Source organism: Aquarana catesbeiana, linkage group LG07, assembly GCF_042186555.1.
Source record: "Aquarana catesbeiana isolate 2022-GZ linkage group LG07, ASM4218655v1, whole genome shotgun sequence".
Classification (NCBI taxonomy): Eukaryota; Metazoa; Chordata; class Amphibia; order Anura; family Ranidae; genus Aquarana; species Aquarana catesbeiana.
This window is the reverse complement of record NC_133330.1, coordinates 154410810-154428874: the sequence shown is the minus strand read 5'-3', so window position 1 is coordinate 154428874 and position 18065 is coordinate 154410810. Positions and strand designations below refer to the sequence as shown.

Genomic DNA, 18065 nt, shown 5'->3' with positions numbered 1-18065 from the left:
TCCCTTTTCTCTCACAAATAGAGCTTTCTTTAAGTGGTATTTGATCATCTCTGCGGGTTTTTATTTTTTGTGCTATAAACAAAAAAAGAGCGACAATTTTGAAACCTCCCCCCCCCCCCCCAAGTTTAGGCCAATATGTATTCTTCTACATATTTTTGTGCAAAGGTTATCGCATCTACAAAATAGGGGATAGATTTATGGCATTTTTCTTTTTTTTTTACTGGTAATGGTGGTGACTGTGATATTGCAGCGGACACATCGGACACTTTTGATACATTTTTGGGACCAGTGACAATTATACAGCGATCAGTGCTATAAAAATGCACTGATTACTGTATAAATGTCACTGGCAGGGAAGGGGTTTACACTAGGGGGTGATCACGGAGTTAACTGTGTTCCCTAGTGTGGGGATGGGACTGACTAGGGGAGATGACAGATTGGTGTTCATACTTTGTATGAACACACAATCCGTCTCCTCTCCCCTGAGAGAACCGGGATCTTTGTGTTTACACACACGGATCCCGGTTCTTGCTCTGTCACGCTGGCACTCGCATCGGCGGCGAGCCCCCTAGTGGTCAAAAGGTGAAGCGAGGACGTTTCGCCCAGGGGAGCCAACCTTCCGCAGTAAAACTGTGGCTGCTAGTCAGGAAGGGGTTATGTGTACTGCTTTCATACAAGAAGAATCGGAAAAGAAAGAGTGCGCATGATCAGAAACCATAAACAACAAAAAAAAAAGCCTTTGATGTACTAGAATTTTCATACATTATTTCCTTCCGCTGTTCCAACTTGCTGTGAAATGATCGTTCGTCTGATTTTCTTATAGGGTATACCCCACTTTACTGTGGAGGAGAATGGGTTGAACTCATAAACACGAAACCAGAAAAGAGATATAGACGGTGACAACTGTGGTGTTCTCTTACATAAGCAATTAGTAAAGTGCCCCCTATACTGGGGGTTGTGGAGAAGGGCCTCTGTTAGGCTCACCACACACATTGCAATCCAATTGAACAATCTCCTCAACGAGGCCCACTTGATGGCATACACAATGATTCAGTGGTTTAGATAGTTTTGGTAAATCTAAAGTGGACAGTAAAAAGATCTCTTTGCTGAAAACGGGTCACAGAATTGAAAAACTAATTGCACTCCTGTGACCCATAGGAGAAGCCCAGGCTGGACTTCTCCTTTAAACCCAAAAACAAACATTTATTATATTGCTGCTTGCCAGATGTGATGGCTGCATTCGTTTAATATCTTTCATTATTTTTATCTGATGATTCAGCCAGTTAGTCTGTTGTTTTTCAAAATAACACATTACACTGCAGATGTAGCAGTTAGAAGGCTGAGAAAAACCATTTAATACTGCCTTGGTGCTTCTAATAATCAACTTTTATTAAAGTGGTTCTAAAAGAAAGCTTTTTTTTTTTTTTTTTTTTTACCTTTAAAGAGGAAGTAAAATCTTCCCCTTTAATTGTACTTGCATGTAAACCCAGGGCCGGATTAACATAGGGGCTGATGGAGCTGCAGCTCCAGGCCCCTGCCTTAAAATCGGCCCGCCCAGCCAGCAGTATAAGCCCGATTTTCTCCTGTCCATAAACTTCTATGGGACAGGAGAAGCTGTGTATAAATGGAGGGGTGTCTGGCTGCGTCTGTGTTTGCTCACTGTGTTTATTACAATGTCACAGTGCACATTTCCCCCCTACACAAATTGGAGAGGCTGAGTCGGCTCTGCCTTTCCCCTCCCCTCTCTCACTCTGTGAAGTCTGTGGCTGTGTAGTGAAGAAGGAGCCGTGTGGGTGGGAAATTATGAACAGAACAGCGGCAGATATCTCTGAGTGATGAGCCTCCAGGGACCATCCAAATGTGAGCAAAGTGACTCTTATCTCCCTTCCCCTCCTTTTTAACTTATTCCTCCAGCAGTAGCTCTTATAACTGCAGCAAAAGTGTTTAGAATTGTGTCCTCAGCCTGTGGTAGTACTCGGTCCCTTGTGCTTTTAGGTGGGTTCACACTGGTTTGCTATGTTTTGGCCCATTGCTAGTGTATCCACAGTTTTCCTGCGTTTTACCCACAGTCCTATCGATTTCTATTAGGTTGTGTGTTTTTTTTTTCTGAAAGCGCACCGTGATCTTTGGCGCACTCTCAGAAAATGCAGCAAAAACCTGCAACCTAATATATATCAATAGGACTGCAAGCTAAAACTGCAGATACACAAGCAGTGCGGCCGACTGCAGCGCACAAGTGTGAGCCCAAAGGCTTGCACACACAACCCCCCTGTAGAACTTGGTCTGATCAATACTCCTGGCATACACACACACACACGGCCATACCATCCCAGATCAGGAGGGGTGGGGGCTCCAGGGCTTTGATTGACAATGCAGGCCCTGTCCCTCCTATCCGTCCGGGCAGAGTCCTGGAGGCAGTGGCAGGCTGCTGGTGGCAAGTGGCACACTGTATCTGGTTGCATGCTGCTGGTGGCAAGTGGCACACCGTATCTGGTGGCAGGCTGCTGGTGGCAAGTGGCACACCTTATCTGGTGGCAGGCTGCTGGTGGCAAGTGGCGCACCGTATCTGGTGGCAGGCTGCTGGTGGCAAGTAGCACACTGTATCAGGTGGAAGGCTGCTGGTGGCAAGTGGCACACTGTATCTGGTGGCAGGCTGCTGGTGGCAAGTAGCACACTGTATCAGGTGGAAGGCTGCTGGTGGCAAGTAGCACACCGTATCTGGTGACAGGCTGGTGGCAAGTGGCACACTGTATCTGGTGGCAAGTGGCACACTGTATCTGGTGGCAAGTGGCACACTGCATCTGGTGGCAAGTGGCACACTGCATCTGGTGGCAAGTGGCACACCATATCTGGTGGCAGGCTGCTGGTGGCAAGTGGCACACTGTATCTGGTGGCAAGTGGCACACCGTATCTGGTACATGCTGCTTGTGGCAAGTGGCACACTATATCTGGTGGCAGGCTGCTCTTGGCAAGTGGCACACTGTGTCTGGTGGGAGGCTGCTGTTGGCAAGTGGCACACTGTGTCTGGTGGGAGGCTGTGGGTGGCAAGTAGCACACTGTATCTGGTGGCAAGTGGCACACCGTATTTGGTGGCATGCTGCTTGTGGCAAGTGGCACAATGTATCTGGTGGCAGGCTGCTGGTGGAAAGTGGCACACTGTGTCTGGTAGCAGGCTGTGGGTGGCAAGTAGCACACCATATCTGGTGGCAGGCTGCTGGTGGCAAGTGGCACACTGTATCTGGTGGCAGGCTGCTGGTGGCAAGTGGCACACTATATCTGGTACATGCTGCTTGTGGTAAGTGGCACACTGTATCTGGTGGCAGGCTGCTGTTGGCAAGTGGCACACTGTGTCTGGTGGGAGGCTGTGGGTGGCAAGTAGCACACTGTATCTGGTGGCAAACTGTATCTGGTGGCAAGTGGCAAACTGTATCTGGTGGCAAGTGGCACACCGTATCTGGTGGCATGCTGCTTGTGGCAAGTGGCACACTGTATCTGGTGGCAGGCTGCTGGTGGCACACTGTATCTGGTGGCAGGCTTCTGTTGGCAAGTGGCACACCATATCTGATGGCAGGCTGCTGGTGGCAAGTGGCACACTGTATCTGGTGGCAAGTGGCACACTGTATCTGGTGGCATGCTGCTGGTGGCAAGTGGCACACCGTATCTGGTGGCATGCTGCTGGTGGCAAGTGGCACACCGTATCTGGTGGCAGGCTGCTGTTGGCAAGTGGCACAGTGTATCTGGTGGCAAGTGGCACACCGTATCTGGGGGCAGGCTGCTGGTGGCAAGTGGCACACTGTATCTGGTGGCAGGATGCTGGTGGGAAGTGGCACACTGCATCTGATGGCAGGCTATGGGTGGCATCTGGCGGCAGGCGATGATGGCAAGTGACATGCTGCATCTGGTGGCAAGTGACAAGTTTAGGTTCCCACTGATTCTGCATCATGGTGAGTTGAACTATTTCACTATATATTACAATGTAGTAATAGAAATAATGGAATTTGATCATCCTGATGCCATATCAAGCAGGTCAGGATAATTTTAAGTGCTAACATCAGCCATTTGCCCGAAAAATCACCCCCGTCACCTATTTTCCCATCAACTCCGAGACTACATCCCCCCTCATCTTTTTTTTGGGAAGGGGGGATGTCCCTGAATGGCAGTTTGGAAATGTGGTCTCCCTATGTTGCTGTTAGTGAGAGACTGCATAGCAGGTGGTATTGGTGGTGTTGCTGCTGCTCAGAGGCTGCATGGCTGATATTACTGGTGAGAGTATATTTAATTTGTTTTAGCAAAAAAAAAATTTTTTGCATTTTCATTTTGTTTCCATAAAAAGGCCCACCAAAATCCTCAGCACCAGGCCCATGATGCTCTTAATCTGGCCCTGTGTAAGCCTATAATAAGGCTTACCTGTAGGTACTGTAAATAACTCCTAAATCTGCACTGTTTAGGAGATATTTACTATAAACTCTGCCGCCGACGTCATTGGCGCATGCGCACTGAAGGAACGGCCTGCTTGGTCCGTTCCTTCAGGGCCCGTGCCGTGACCGGTGGCACCCGCACGCATGTGTGGGAGTGACATAATCCTGGCTCCGGCCAATCACAGCGCCGGAGCCCACGAACCTGGAAGTAACTCCGGGAAACTTGACGGCCGTGTGAGCGGTGTGCCGGCATCGTTCTAAGGTAAGTATTTCATAATGAGCTAGTAGAAGATTTTACCTGCAGAATGTACACATCCTGCCACTTTAGGGGGTTAGAGTGAAAGTGCCCTTAAAACTTCTGTCAGGATTTTAGTGCTGTCCGAGTCCCTATGGAACAGATTTTCCATAACTTGCTATCCTTGTATTACACAGGGAGTTAGGAAAATCACCCCAACAAGGAATACAAATGTAAAAATTGGAACATTTAATCAAAATTCTATCCCTTGCCCATGCTACTAAATCAAGTGTTATTCTTCTCCTTTAGGCCTCATGTACACTGCAGCTGGTAAACAGACGTTTAGCCCTGGTTCACACTGGAGCGTTTTGACATGCGATTTGACGTCAAATCGGCGGCAATTGCCATCAATGGCACCGTCCTAATCGGTGCGATGAGCGGAATGAGTTCAGCTGAACTCGCTCAGGTTTATTCCTGCAGCTCCGTGTGAACCTGGGCTAAGGAGCAGTTGGGTGTTTTTTTTAAGCAGCCCCTGAACTCTCCTCTGTTATCTTATCAGTACATGTACACATGGCGTTTAGAAGCAGTTGAGGTTAGAAGCATTTTTTTTTAAATCAAAAATTTGCATTCAGGACGGTATTTCAGGGGCATTCGAAATGGCAAATGCATGTAACAGCGTGTAAATGCGTCTAAACGTGGTAATTCCCATTTATATGCGTTTACGTTTATAGATGTTTTCAGTAGGGAAACATTTCAGACCATTAGCAATGGGGAAAAAGCAGCCTTTCCAGAACCCTTGTATATTGTGGGCTTCAAAGAAAGAGAGAGACTGATTTTAAAAACTGATGTTTTTAAACATTGGTTACTAGCTGTCAAGTTTCAGCGCTCAGAAGAAGTTTTCAAATGTCCAGTGTACATGAGGCCCTATACCTGTTGGAAGGATTCCTCTTAGTTTGTGTCTTGGTAAGCATACAGCCAGTATCTCCCCAGGAGCAGAGAAAGCAATAATAACACAGCAGGTGTTTTCAAAATGTTTTAGCTACATTTGGTAACATGTAACATTGTAACTTGCTCGTTCTCACCTAGCGGTTCCTATTAATGTTACATGAGACAACGTCTGAGTAACTGCTACATTATTTTTTAAAGTGTTTCTAATCCAGAAAACGAATATGTAATGTGTTACAGCTTTCTAATAGATGTGGTGGCTGCAGTAGTTTACTTAGGCTTTTTTCTTTAATTTATTTTCATCTCCTGTCTTTACAATATGGCCTCATGCATACTGGATGTTAAAATAACGTTATGAAAACACCAGTATCTTTGCAGTGATTTTTTTTTTAACTTTTTCAGCTTTTTTCAGCGTTTTTGCAATAGCGTTTTTTCGCGTTAGCGTTTTTTTTTTTCCAATGTCTCAAAAACGTTAAAAACCGTTGGTGAATGACTTTTTGAGCATTTATCAGCGTTAGAGCGTTTTTACAGCTGAAAAACATCTCTCAGAACCCAGAGGTCCTGGGTTTTTTTTACAGCTTAAAAACGCCTATGCCATTTGCAGTTCAAAAACGCCTAGGTGGGCATGAAGCCATAGACTAACATAGACAGGCCTTTTTAAGCTGCAAAAAACGCTCAAAAAAGCGTCTGTAAAAACGTCCGTGTGCATGAGGCCTTAATGTCAATTTTGATAAGCTTAGAGGGGATGTAAACCCCCTTTTTTTTTTTTTTTTTTTCTTTTTTTTTTTTAATTAACCACTTCAGCCCCGGACCATTTGGCTGGCCAAGGATCAGAGGACTTTTTACAATTTGGCGCTGCTGTAACTGGTAATTGCGCGGTCATGCAATGTTGTACCCAAACTAAATTTGTGTCCTTTTTTTCCCCACAAATAGAGCTTTCTTTTGATGGTATTTGATTGCTTCTGCGATTTTTATTTTTTGCGATATAAATGGAAAAAGACCGAAAATTTTTTTAAAAAATGATATTTTCTTCTTTTTGTTATAAGAAAAATCCAATAAACTCAATTTTAGCCATACATTTAGGGCAAAATGTATTCAGACACATGTCTTTAGTAAAAAAAAATGTCAATAAGCGTATATTTTTTGGTTTGCGCAAAAGTTATAGCATCTACAAACTAGGGTACATTTTTTGGAATTTACGCAGCTTTTAGTAAATCATTTCTTGAGGTGCTAAAATGGCAGGGCTGTACAAACCCCCCCCCCCCCCCAAATGACCCCATTTTGGAAAATAGACACCCTAAGGAAATTGCTAAGAGGCATGTTGAGCCCAGTGAATATTTTATTTTTTGTCCCAAGTGAATGAATAATGACAAAAAAAAAATTTTTTTTACAAAAAGTTTTTACTAAATGATATATTGCTCACACATGTCATGGTTATATATGGAATTGCATCCCAAAATACATTTTGCGGCTTCTGAGTACAGGGATACCACGTGTGGGACTTTTTGGGAGCCTAGCTGCGTATGGGGCCCCAAAAACCAAGCACCGCCTTCAGGATTTCTAAGTGTGTAAATTTTTGATTTCACTCCACTACCTATCACAGTTTTGAAGGCCATAAAATGTCAATATGGCACAAAACCCAGCCAAATGACCCCATTTTGGAAAGTAGACACCCCAAGCTATTTGCTGAGAGGCATGGTGAGTATTTTGCAGCTCTCATGTGTTTTTGAAAATGAAGAAAGAAAAAAATGTATATTTTTTTTCTTTTTTTAATTTTCAAAACTTTGTGACAAAAAGCGAGATCTGCAAAATACTCACCATACCTCTCAGCAAATAGATTAGGGTGTCTACTTTCCAAAATGGGGTCATTTGGGGGGGGGGTGTTTGTGCCATCTGTGCATTCCATGGCCTCTGAATCTGTGATAGGTAGTGAGGAGTGAAATCAAAAATTTTCACCCTTAGAAAGCCTGAAGGCGGTGCTTGGTTTTCGGGGTCCCGTACGCGGCTAGGCTCCCAAAAAGTCTCACACATGTGGTATTCCTGTACTCAGGAGACGCAACAGAATGTATTTTGGGGTGGAATTTCACATATGCCCATGGCATGTTTGAGCAATATATCATTTAGTGACAACTTTGTGCAAAAAAAAAAAAAAATTGTCTTTTTCCCACAACTTGTGTCAAAATATAAAATATTCCATGGACTCGACATCCCTCTCAGCATATAGCTTGGGGTGTCCACTTTCCAAAATGGGGCCATTTGGGGGGGTTTTGAACTGTGAAAAAAATACTCAAGAACACAGCGCTTACTCTATTGTAGCAGCTCACACACAAAATAAGGAAATTTGGAAACAGTATGGGTATATATATAGTGTAGCGCTAGTTTTAGATCACAAAAAAGTTTAAAGTAGCAAAAAACAAATGTATCCAACCGTTTGTTTAGACCACCCTAGATTCAAATAATACAAAAAAAGATTTCAATGAATATCTATTTGCCTAAAAACTGAGGACCAATAAAGAGTCACAATCAGGTGGTGGTGTCCATATACTGCGTAAGTGGGTTGAGAGAGGCAATATACAATAAAAAAGGGTCAGGAAAAATGAATACATCCAACCATTTTGTTCATAACATCATATATTCAAAGTGATACTGAGAAGCATTTCAATAAGTATCTGTTTGTATAGAAACTAAAGACACAATAGAAAGTCCCAAATAGATGGTAGTGTCTATACACCACATAGATAGGTTGAAAGGAGGTGGTACACAATGATAGAATCCCCCATATGGAAGCAATGCAGGCTTACCGGAACCGTTGGACTCACAGAGACATATATCTCCTGAGTCAGAAATGCCTGTGTTGCCACCGGGCAATGGAATGAAGTCTCCCGATGGACCAATATGGACTCCGGATGCTATTTCCAAGGCTCCCGACAAAATTCTTTCATGTATAACCAGATTTTGTAGTGGCTCATAGAAAGTAAAAAAGGGGCCACATAGTATAATACCGTTTTTGTAAGGTAAATTTATTAAGATAAAACACTTACATTTTCCATAATAAAAAGCGCTTAAAATAAAACTGGTGGCAGGCAGTGGAGTCTCCCGACGCGTTTCGTCTACTCAGACTTCATCTGGGGTACCTTGCCACTGCTGCCATACTCACTTATATATCTACCAAGACCCCCTTTAATGAGAATCCGGCATGTGCCACTTGTTTGCTTGCACTTCCGGGTATCACCAAAATGGCGGCCCCGCGTGCGTTCCAGGCCTCTTTTTAATGGCTTCTATGCGTTCCAGCCTTCCCTTGTTGAAAGAATAAGAAATAAATATGCCCATTGACTATAAAGTTTCCGAATCTTATAAAAATTAGATATCAGTAATGATGTATATAGTTAAAATATAAAAAAGATGATGTTAATCAAAGAAAAATCATCCGGACCTCTCACAGGAAGTGAGTGGAACCGGATGACCGCTCCTCCTGACGTGTATAGCGTCAACTTCAGCCCGAGTGGAACGCAAGCTAGGCGGCCGTTCGCCGCATGCGTGCCACGCCTCGGTGTAGCGGTAGGCATGCCGCGATGTCGTCACCAGCGGTCCGCTCTGTCGACACGCCCCCCGCTTGGGAAATGACGCTCCACTGTACAGCACATCCACTGTGTACTGTGGAAATAGACAGCTATGTATAGAAAATAGCTCAATATTCATGCAAAATATTCAAAAAAACAAATGAAATCCTTCATTATAGGACTAATGCTACTAGGGTTGTGAAGGTGAAAAAAATTAATTAATTTAATAACAGTGCAAAAAAAATATATTATTATTATAATAACAAATAGTGATATATCTGCATGTTAGTAGCAGGTGCATGTGTTGCACTAAAGCAATAGTATTAGTGTATGTATTTGTGGATTATCACCCACATGTATCCAGTGTGACTAGTATGACTGTGTACTTTATGTGCAATGTAAATTAAAGGAGAAAAAATGTGATTCCAAACCAGTGAAAAAATATTGGATGTAATGATACCAGAAGTCTCCCAAATTTTATATTCCTAGACATTGTACAAAGAGATATAGATATAAAAACCTTATGAGTTGCAAAATCGCAAAGGGTATAAGCCCAAGACGGATTCTCAATAAGGGGCTCGTATTAAACAAAATTACATACACCATAAAAAATAAAATTCCAAAAAGATAAAAATAAACATCAGACAATAACATATACACACAAGAATGGATTTCCTACGTGTAGTGTGTAGTCATCTGAATGGATGTATCTAGTCCCACCAACTTGTAGACCTTAAAATTCATTGGTAAAGATATTTCAAATATTTAGGTGATGTTTGTTTCCCTATATAAAAAAAGCTTAGTCTCACTACTTGTAAGCTTTATTAATGGAGGCATTAATCTCTAAAACCAAGTTTAATCCTGCCCGTTCTAAGATTCATTAATGAAGGCGTTAATATCTAGATCCACATTCATACCCCTTGGGTGGAGGGACCGTAGCTCATGGATCCAGAACATTACAAAGCCACTACAAAATCTGGTTATACATGAAAGAATTTTGTCGGGAGCCTTGGAAATAGCATCCGGAGTCCATATTGGTCCATCGGGAGACTTCATTCCATTGCCCGGTGGCAACACAGGCATTTCTGACTCAGGAGATATATGTCTCTGTGAGTCCAACGGTTCCGGTAAGCCTGCATTGCTTCCATATTGGGGATTCTATCATTGTGTACCACCTCCTTTCAACCTATCTATGTGGTGTATAGACACTACCATCTATTTGGGACTTTCTATTGTGTCTTTAGTTTCTATACAAACAGATACTTATTGAAATGCTTCTCAGTATCACTTTGAATATATGATGTTATGAACAAAATGGTTGGATGTATTCATTTTTCCTGACCCTTTTTTATTGTATATTGCCTCTCTCAACCCACTTACGCAGTATATGGACACCACCACCTGATTGTGACTCTTTATTGGTCCTCAGTTTTTAGGCAAATAGATATTAATTGAAATCTTTTTTTGTATTATTTGAATCTAGGGTGGTCTAAACAAACGGTTGGATACATTTGTTTTTTGCTACTTTAAACTTTTTTGTGATCTAAAACTAGCGCTACACTATATATATACCCATACTGTTTCCAAATTTCCTTATTTTGTGTGTGAGCTGCTACAATAGAGTAAGCGCGGTGTTCTTGAGTATTTTTTTCACTGTTGATATATTGGAATATACACTGCTGCTGCTCCTCTTTTTGTATTATAATATATACTGCTGTTGCTCCTTTCTTTGTATTGTAACATCTTCCCCTCATGATGGATGTTTTTGATTATCGAGCCTCTCATAAGGTTAACACGGAAGGAGTCTTCACAGCCACTGGTAATGAGACAGAAATAGGGGGTTTATTTTTGAGGTTGAAGAATGTTATGACAACCGAACTCCATCTTCAATGGGATCTAGTCTTTTTACAACAGTATATTTCAGAAGGGATGGTACCCAGAAGCCTGCGTTGGGAGGTACAACCCCAACAGGGCGAAACAGATTCAGACTCATGGTTTAAATACTTTAATGACGTTGGTATCAGTTTTTTAAATGTCCTGATCTCTAAGAAAAATAGCAGACTCCTCTCTCTGGATAGAGAGATCAAGGAGCTTAGAGATAAGCTATCAATGCACAAAAACTCTCAAGAATACAGTTCACTGTCTTCCAATCTTCTAAATCATTTGGAAAAGGAAGACAGAGAACAAAAATACAAAAAACAGAAAAAATATTCTAGAGATATAGGAGATTATAAAACAAATAATGTCTTCAGTTGGCAGAAATTATTTAACCACTTGAGCCCCGGACCATTATGCTGCCTAAGGACCAGAGGTCTTTTTCCAATTTGGCACTGCGTCGCTTTAACTGCTAATTGCGCGGTTATGCAATGCTGTACCCAAACGAAATTTGCGTCCTTTTCTTCCCACAAATAGAGCTTTCTTTTGATGGTATTTGATCACTTCTGCAGTTTTTATTTTTTGCGCTATAAACGGAAAAAGACCGAAAATTTTGAAAAAAAATGATATTTTCTACTTTTTGTTATAAAAAAAATCCAATAAACTCAATTTTAGTCATACATTTAGGCCAAAATGTATTCGGCCACATGTCTTTGGTAAAAAAAATGTCAATAAGCGTATATTTATTGGTTTGCGCAAAAGTTATAGCGTCTACAAACTAGGGTACATTTTCTGGAATTTACACAGCTTTTAGTTTATGACTGCCTATGTCATTTCTTGAGGTGCTAAAATGGCAGGGCAGTACAAAACCCCCCCAAATGACCCCATTTTGGAAAGTAGACACCCCAAGGAAATTGCTGATAGGCATGTTGAACCCATTGAATATTTATTTTTTTTGTCCCAAGTGATTGAATAATGACAAAAAAAAAAAAAAAAAAAAATATTTACAAAAAGTTGTCACTAAATGATATATTGCTCACACAGGCCATGGGCCTATGTGGAATTGCACCCCAAAATATATTCAGCTACTTCTCCTGAGTACGGGGATACCACATGTGTGGGACTTTTTGGGAGCCTAGCCGCGTATGGGACCCCGAAAACCAATCACCGCCTTCAGGATTTCTAAGGGTGTAACTTTTTGATTTCACTCTTCACTGCCTATCACAGTTTCGGAGGCCATGGAATGCCCAGGTGGCACAACCCCCCCCCAAATGACCCCATTTTGGAAAGTAGACACCCCAAGCTATTTGCTGAGAGGCATATTGAGTCCATGGAATATTTTATATTTTGACACAAGTTGCGGGAAAGTGACACTTTTTTTTTTTTTTTTTTTTTTTTTGCACAAAGTTGTCACTAAATGATATATTGCTCACACAGGCCATGGGCCTATGTGGAATTGCACCCCAAAATACATTTAGCTGCTTCTCCTGAGTATGGGGATACCACATGTGTGGGACTTTTTGGGAGCCTAGCCGCGTACGGGGCCCCGAAATCCAATCACCGCCTTCAGCGTTTTTAAGGGCGTGAATTTTTGATTTTACTCTTCACTGCCTAACACCGTTTCGGAGGCCATGGAATGCCCAGGTGGCACAAACCCCCCCCAAATGACCCCATTTTGGAAAGTAGACACCCCAAGCTATTTGCTGAGAGGCATGGTGAGTATTTTGAAGCTCTCATTTGTTTTTGAAAATGAAGAAAGACAAGAAAAAACTTTTTTTTTTTTTCTTTTTTCAAATTTCAAAACTTTGTGACAAAAAGTGAGGTCTGCAAAATACTCACTATACCTCTCAGCAAATAGCTTGGGGTGTCTACTTTCCAAAATGGGGTCATTTGGGGGGGTTTTGTGCCACCTGGGCATTCCATGGCCTCCGAAACTGTGATAGGCAGTGAAGAGTGAAATCAAAAATTCACGCCCCTTAGAAAGCCTGAAGGCGGTGCTTGGTTTTCGGGGTCCCGTACATGGCTAGGCTCCCAAAAATTCTCACACATGTGGTATCCCCGTACTCAGGAGAAGCAGCAGAATGTATTTTGGGGTGTAATTTCACATATTCCCATGGCATGTTTGAGCAATATATCATTTAGTGACAACTTTGTGCAAAAAAAAAAAAAAAAAAAAAAAAATTTGTCTCTTTCCCGCAACTTGTGTCGCAATATAAAATATTCCATGGACTCGACATGCCTCTCAGCAAATAGCTTGGGGTGTCTACTTTCCAAAATGGGGTCATTTGGGGGGGTTTTGAACTGTCCTGGCATTTTATGCACAACATTTAGAAGCTTATGTCACACATCACTCACTCTTCTAACCACTTGAAGACAAAGCCCTTTCTGACACTTATTTTTTACATGAAAAAGTTTTTTTTTTTTTGCAAGAAAATTACTTTGAACCCCCAAACATTATATATTTTTTTTAAAGCAAATGCCCTACAGATTAAAATGGTGGGTGTTTCATTTTTTTTTTTCACACAGTATTTGCGCAGCGATTTTTCAAACGCATTTTTTGGGGAAAAAACACACTTTTTTAAATTTTAATGCACTAAAACACACTATATTGCCCAAATGTTTGATGAAATAAAAAAGATGATCTTAGACCGAGTACATGGATACCAAACATGACATGCTTTACAATTGCGCACAAACGTGCAGTGGCAACAAAATAAATACATTTTTAAAAGCCTTTAAAAGCCTTTACAGGTTACCACTTTAGATCTACAGAGGAGGTCTACTGCAAAAATTACTGCCCTCGATCTGACCTTCGCGGCGATACCTCACATGCATGGTGCAATTGCTGTTTACGTTTGACGACAGACCGCCGCTTGCGTTCGCCTTAGCGCAAGAGCAGGGGGCGACAGGGGTGCTTTTTTTTTTTTTTTTTTTTTTCTTTATTATTTTTTTGCTTTTTTATCTTATTTTTAAACTGTTCCTTTCATTTTTTTTTTTTTTAAATCATTTTTATTGTTATCTCGGGGAATGTAAATATCCCCTATGATAGCAATAGGTAGTGACAGGTACTCTTTTTTGAAAAAATTGGGGTCTATTAGACCCTAGATCTCTCCTCTGCCCTCAAAGCATCTGACCACACCAAGATCGGTGTGATAAAATGCTTCCCCAATTTCCCAATGGCGCTATTTACATCCGGCGAAATCTAAGTCATAAAATGCTCGTAGCTTCCGGTTTCTTAGGCCATAGAGATGTTTGGAGCCACTCTTGTCTCTGATCAGCTCTATGGTCAGCTGGCTGAATCACCGGCTGCATTCTCAGGTTCCCTGTTGAGACAGGAGAGCCAGAGAAAAACACGGAAGACGGTGGGGGGGGGGGGGGCATTCCCTCCCACGGCTTGTAAAGGCAGTCTAGAGGCTAATTAGCCGCTAGGATTGCTTTTACATGAAAGCCGACCGCTGGCTGAAAAGAATGATACCAAGATGATACCTAAACCTGCAGGCATCATTCTGGTATAACCACTCAAAGTTGTGAATGGCGTACCTGAAGACAAAAAAATGGTTAACAATAAAGCACAGTAAACAATAAAGTATAAATAATTACATACCTGAAAAACAAACATGATAAAACATAATAACAATAACAATAACAATAAAACACTGCAGAATAGAATACAGTAAAAAAAGAGCAGAACAATAGAGAGAGAGAATAGAGAGAGAGAACAATAAAACGACAACTATTTTTTTTTATTTTATATATATATTTTTTTTTTTTACACTTTTTTTGTAACTAACTTTTATAACTGTAACCGGTTCCAGGTTCGGGTCTCTCAAAATGCGATGGCATCTTGGGAGACCCTGTGAAAGTGTGCCTAGTCTGTGCAATGCTGTACCCTACGCTAATACTCAACTAGTGTATGGTAGCGTTCAAAACATTCACCAATGCAAAGACCAGGATTGTCAGGACAGAAGGGACAATAATAGCGGGTGTCACGCCTATATCCGCGTTTGCTGCAGACACAACATCTTTTTGGGGGGGGTTCGTTGGGTAGGGGTACTCGGGAGCACATAAAAATGCCTCTCATGCAGCCGACTGCATTTCGTTGGGGGATGTGAATGGGGGAAGTACGGGCGCTGCAGAAGTGGTGGGTTCCCAATTAGGATTGGCGAATGCAGCAGGAAGGGCACTATGGGCACTACGGGCCTGTGTTTGTCTTTTTGGTGGCAGCGCGACACTACTTGTGCTTGCCACCTCACCAGCTTGAACTGCACTTATGGGACTCGCCACGTCACCAAGTGTTACTGCAGTGCTGGTTTGACTACGACCGGGGTGTACTAGGCTGCTGGTGCTTGCCAGTTCAATAAAAAGCTTCCAAAAAAACTGTTAGCGATCGCAGGGATCAGGCCTGACTCTGCGAACGCTGCAGTTATGCGTTTAGTGTTTTGTAAGTGACAGTGATCGATCGATACTGCACTTGGGTGGGCTGGACTGGGCCGGGCGGAGGGGCAAAACGCAGGTGCTAGCAGGTATCTGGGTTGATCCCGCTAACACTGCGTTTTTGGGAACCCTAAACTGCTGGGGACGCTAGTATAGATCTGATCTGATCGGATCAGATATTGATCCGTTCAGATACTATACCACTAAAGGAGGCGTATGCTGCGTGCGTGGGTGTTAGCGGTACTGGCGCTAACCTGACGCTGCCTGGGGCCGGTGCTTGCTAGTTCACCAAAATGCTACCAAAAAAACTGTTAGCGATCGCAGGGATCAGGCCTGACTCTGCGAACGCTGCAGTTATGCGTTTAGTGCCTTGTAAGTGTCAGTGATCGATCGATACTGCACTTGGGTGGGCTGGGCTGGGCCGGGCGGAGGGGCACAACGCAGGTGCTAGCAGGTATCTGGGCTGATCCCGCTAACACTGCGTTTTTGGGAACCCTAAACTGCTGGGGACGCTAGTATAGATCTGATCGGATCAGATATTGATCCGATCAGATACTATACCACTAAGGGAGGTGTACGGTGCGTGCGTGGGTGTTAGCGGTACTGGCGCTAACCTGACGCTGCCTGGTGCTTGCTTGCCAGTTCACCAAAATGCTACCAAAAAAACTGTTAGCGATCGCAGGGATCAGGCCTGACTCTGCGAACGCTGCAGTTATGCGTTTAGTGTTTTGTAAGTGACAGTGATCGATCGATACTGCACTTGGGTGGGCTGGGCGGAGGGGCAAAACGCAGGTGCTAGCGGGTATCTGGGCTGATCCCGCTAACACTGTGTTTTTGGGAACCCTAAACTGCTGGGGACGCTAGTATAGATCTGATCAGATCAGATATTGATCCGATCAGATACTATACCACTAAGGGAGGCGCATGCTGCGTGCGTGGGTGTTAGCGGTACTGGCGCTAATCTGACGCTGCCTGGGGCGACGCATATCACCGCCGGGCGATCAGGGGGCTAAACCTTTATTAGGTAATAAACGGCGGGTGCCCTGACACTATAAAAAATAAACGAACTAACCTGCGTCACCCGTAACGGTTATACGGTGATCAGTGGTGAAAGGGTTAACTAGGGGGCAATCAAGGGGTTAAAACATTTATTAGATAGTATATGGGGGGTCCCTGTCACTATAAAACGCTGACGGCGAACCTAAATATTTACCTCACTAACTAGCGTCACCAGCGACACTAATACAGCGATCAGAAAAATGATCGCTTAGCAACACTGGTGACAGGGGGTGATCAAGGGGTTAAAACTTTATTAGGGGGGGTTAGGGGGGTACCCTAGACCTAAAGGGGGGTAATACTCACTGTTCCAACACTGTAACTGTCACAAACTGACACTATGCAGTAATCAGAAAAAAAAAAAAAAAAAAAAAAAAAAACCTGCTGGTGTCAGTTTGTGACAGGGGGGGGGGGGGGTGATTGGGGGGGGATCGGGGGGCGATCGGGGGGGGGGATCGGGGTGTTTTGTATGCCTGGCATGTTCTACTGTGTGTGTGTGTGTTGTGCACTCACATTGATGTCTTCTCCCCTCGGCGCTGGAACGGAAAATACCGAGCCGAGGGGAGATGACATCATTTCCTTTGCTGCTGTTTAGCATACAGCAGCAAAGGAGTGTTCCCATTGGCCGGCGGCGATCGCGAGGGGGGGGCCACGAACGGATGGCCTCCCCCTCATCTCGGATCGCCGGGGAACAGAACGGGACCGCTTCGGGCACCGGGGGGGGGTCCGATCGGACCCCCCACCCGCGAGAGGCAAATCACGTACATGTACGTGATTTTGCCTGCCCGTGCCGCCTTGCCGACGTAAATCGGCGTTAGGCGGTCCTTAAGTGGTTAAGGTTGCCCCCTCCACGGAATCTTCAACTAATGATATGGAGGTCAATCCATCAGCACATACACAGGTAGCTTCGACTACCCGAGCCCCTCCATCCAGTTCGAATGGGGGTCGAACATCTAGAAGCCAAGAAAGACAAAGAGGGGTGTCATACTCATCACAATCTAGAATACGACATTTTAGTCCACAAACCCCCAGACGATCTTCGAGAGGTAGAGGCAACTATAGGGGCAAACGTGGAAGTAGAGGCAACTTCAGGGGCAATAACCATTATTCGGATGCTCGCCTTCGTCGTGAATATGAGAGTTTGCCTCACCGAGATTATGAGGATCAGTCATCTCATCGCCCTTTGGGGGGACAAGGGAGAGGGCATGATCCCAACTATGGGGAAAACTCATATTACCGCTACCCTCCTTCTCCATTCCCCACCCATAACCGGTATTCACCCCTTAGAGACGTACATAGCTCTAGTGACAGGGGGGGTGATTATAGAGACCATCCATACACATATGGTCCGAACACCTATGGCAACCAGGGTTTTCGCGAGGACCGCCACCCCAAAAAACGAGGTCCAGACCTAAGAGAGGATGTCGGGGAGGCAGGAAATTACAGAGGAGAAAAGAGAAAAAGAGTGTAGCAGGGCAAGGTATATTCAATTTAAGCACCCAGCCACTCTCCCAGGGAGAAATATCAGTACTAGACAAAGGC

General features: G+C 43.6%; 1 protein-coding gene across 5 annotated transcripts in view; it reads left to right on the top strand.

Annotated features, from left to right (window-relative positions):
• Nucleotides 1-18065, top strand: part of ATRIP (ATR interacting protein) — a 275160-nt gene that overhangs the window by 690 nt on the left and 256405 nt on the right. The window lies entirely within an intron of this gene.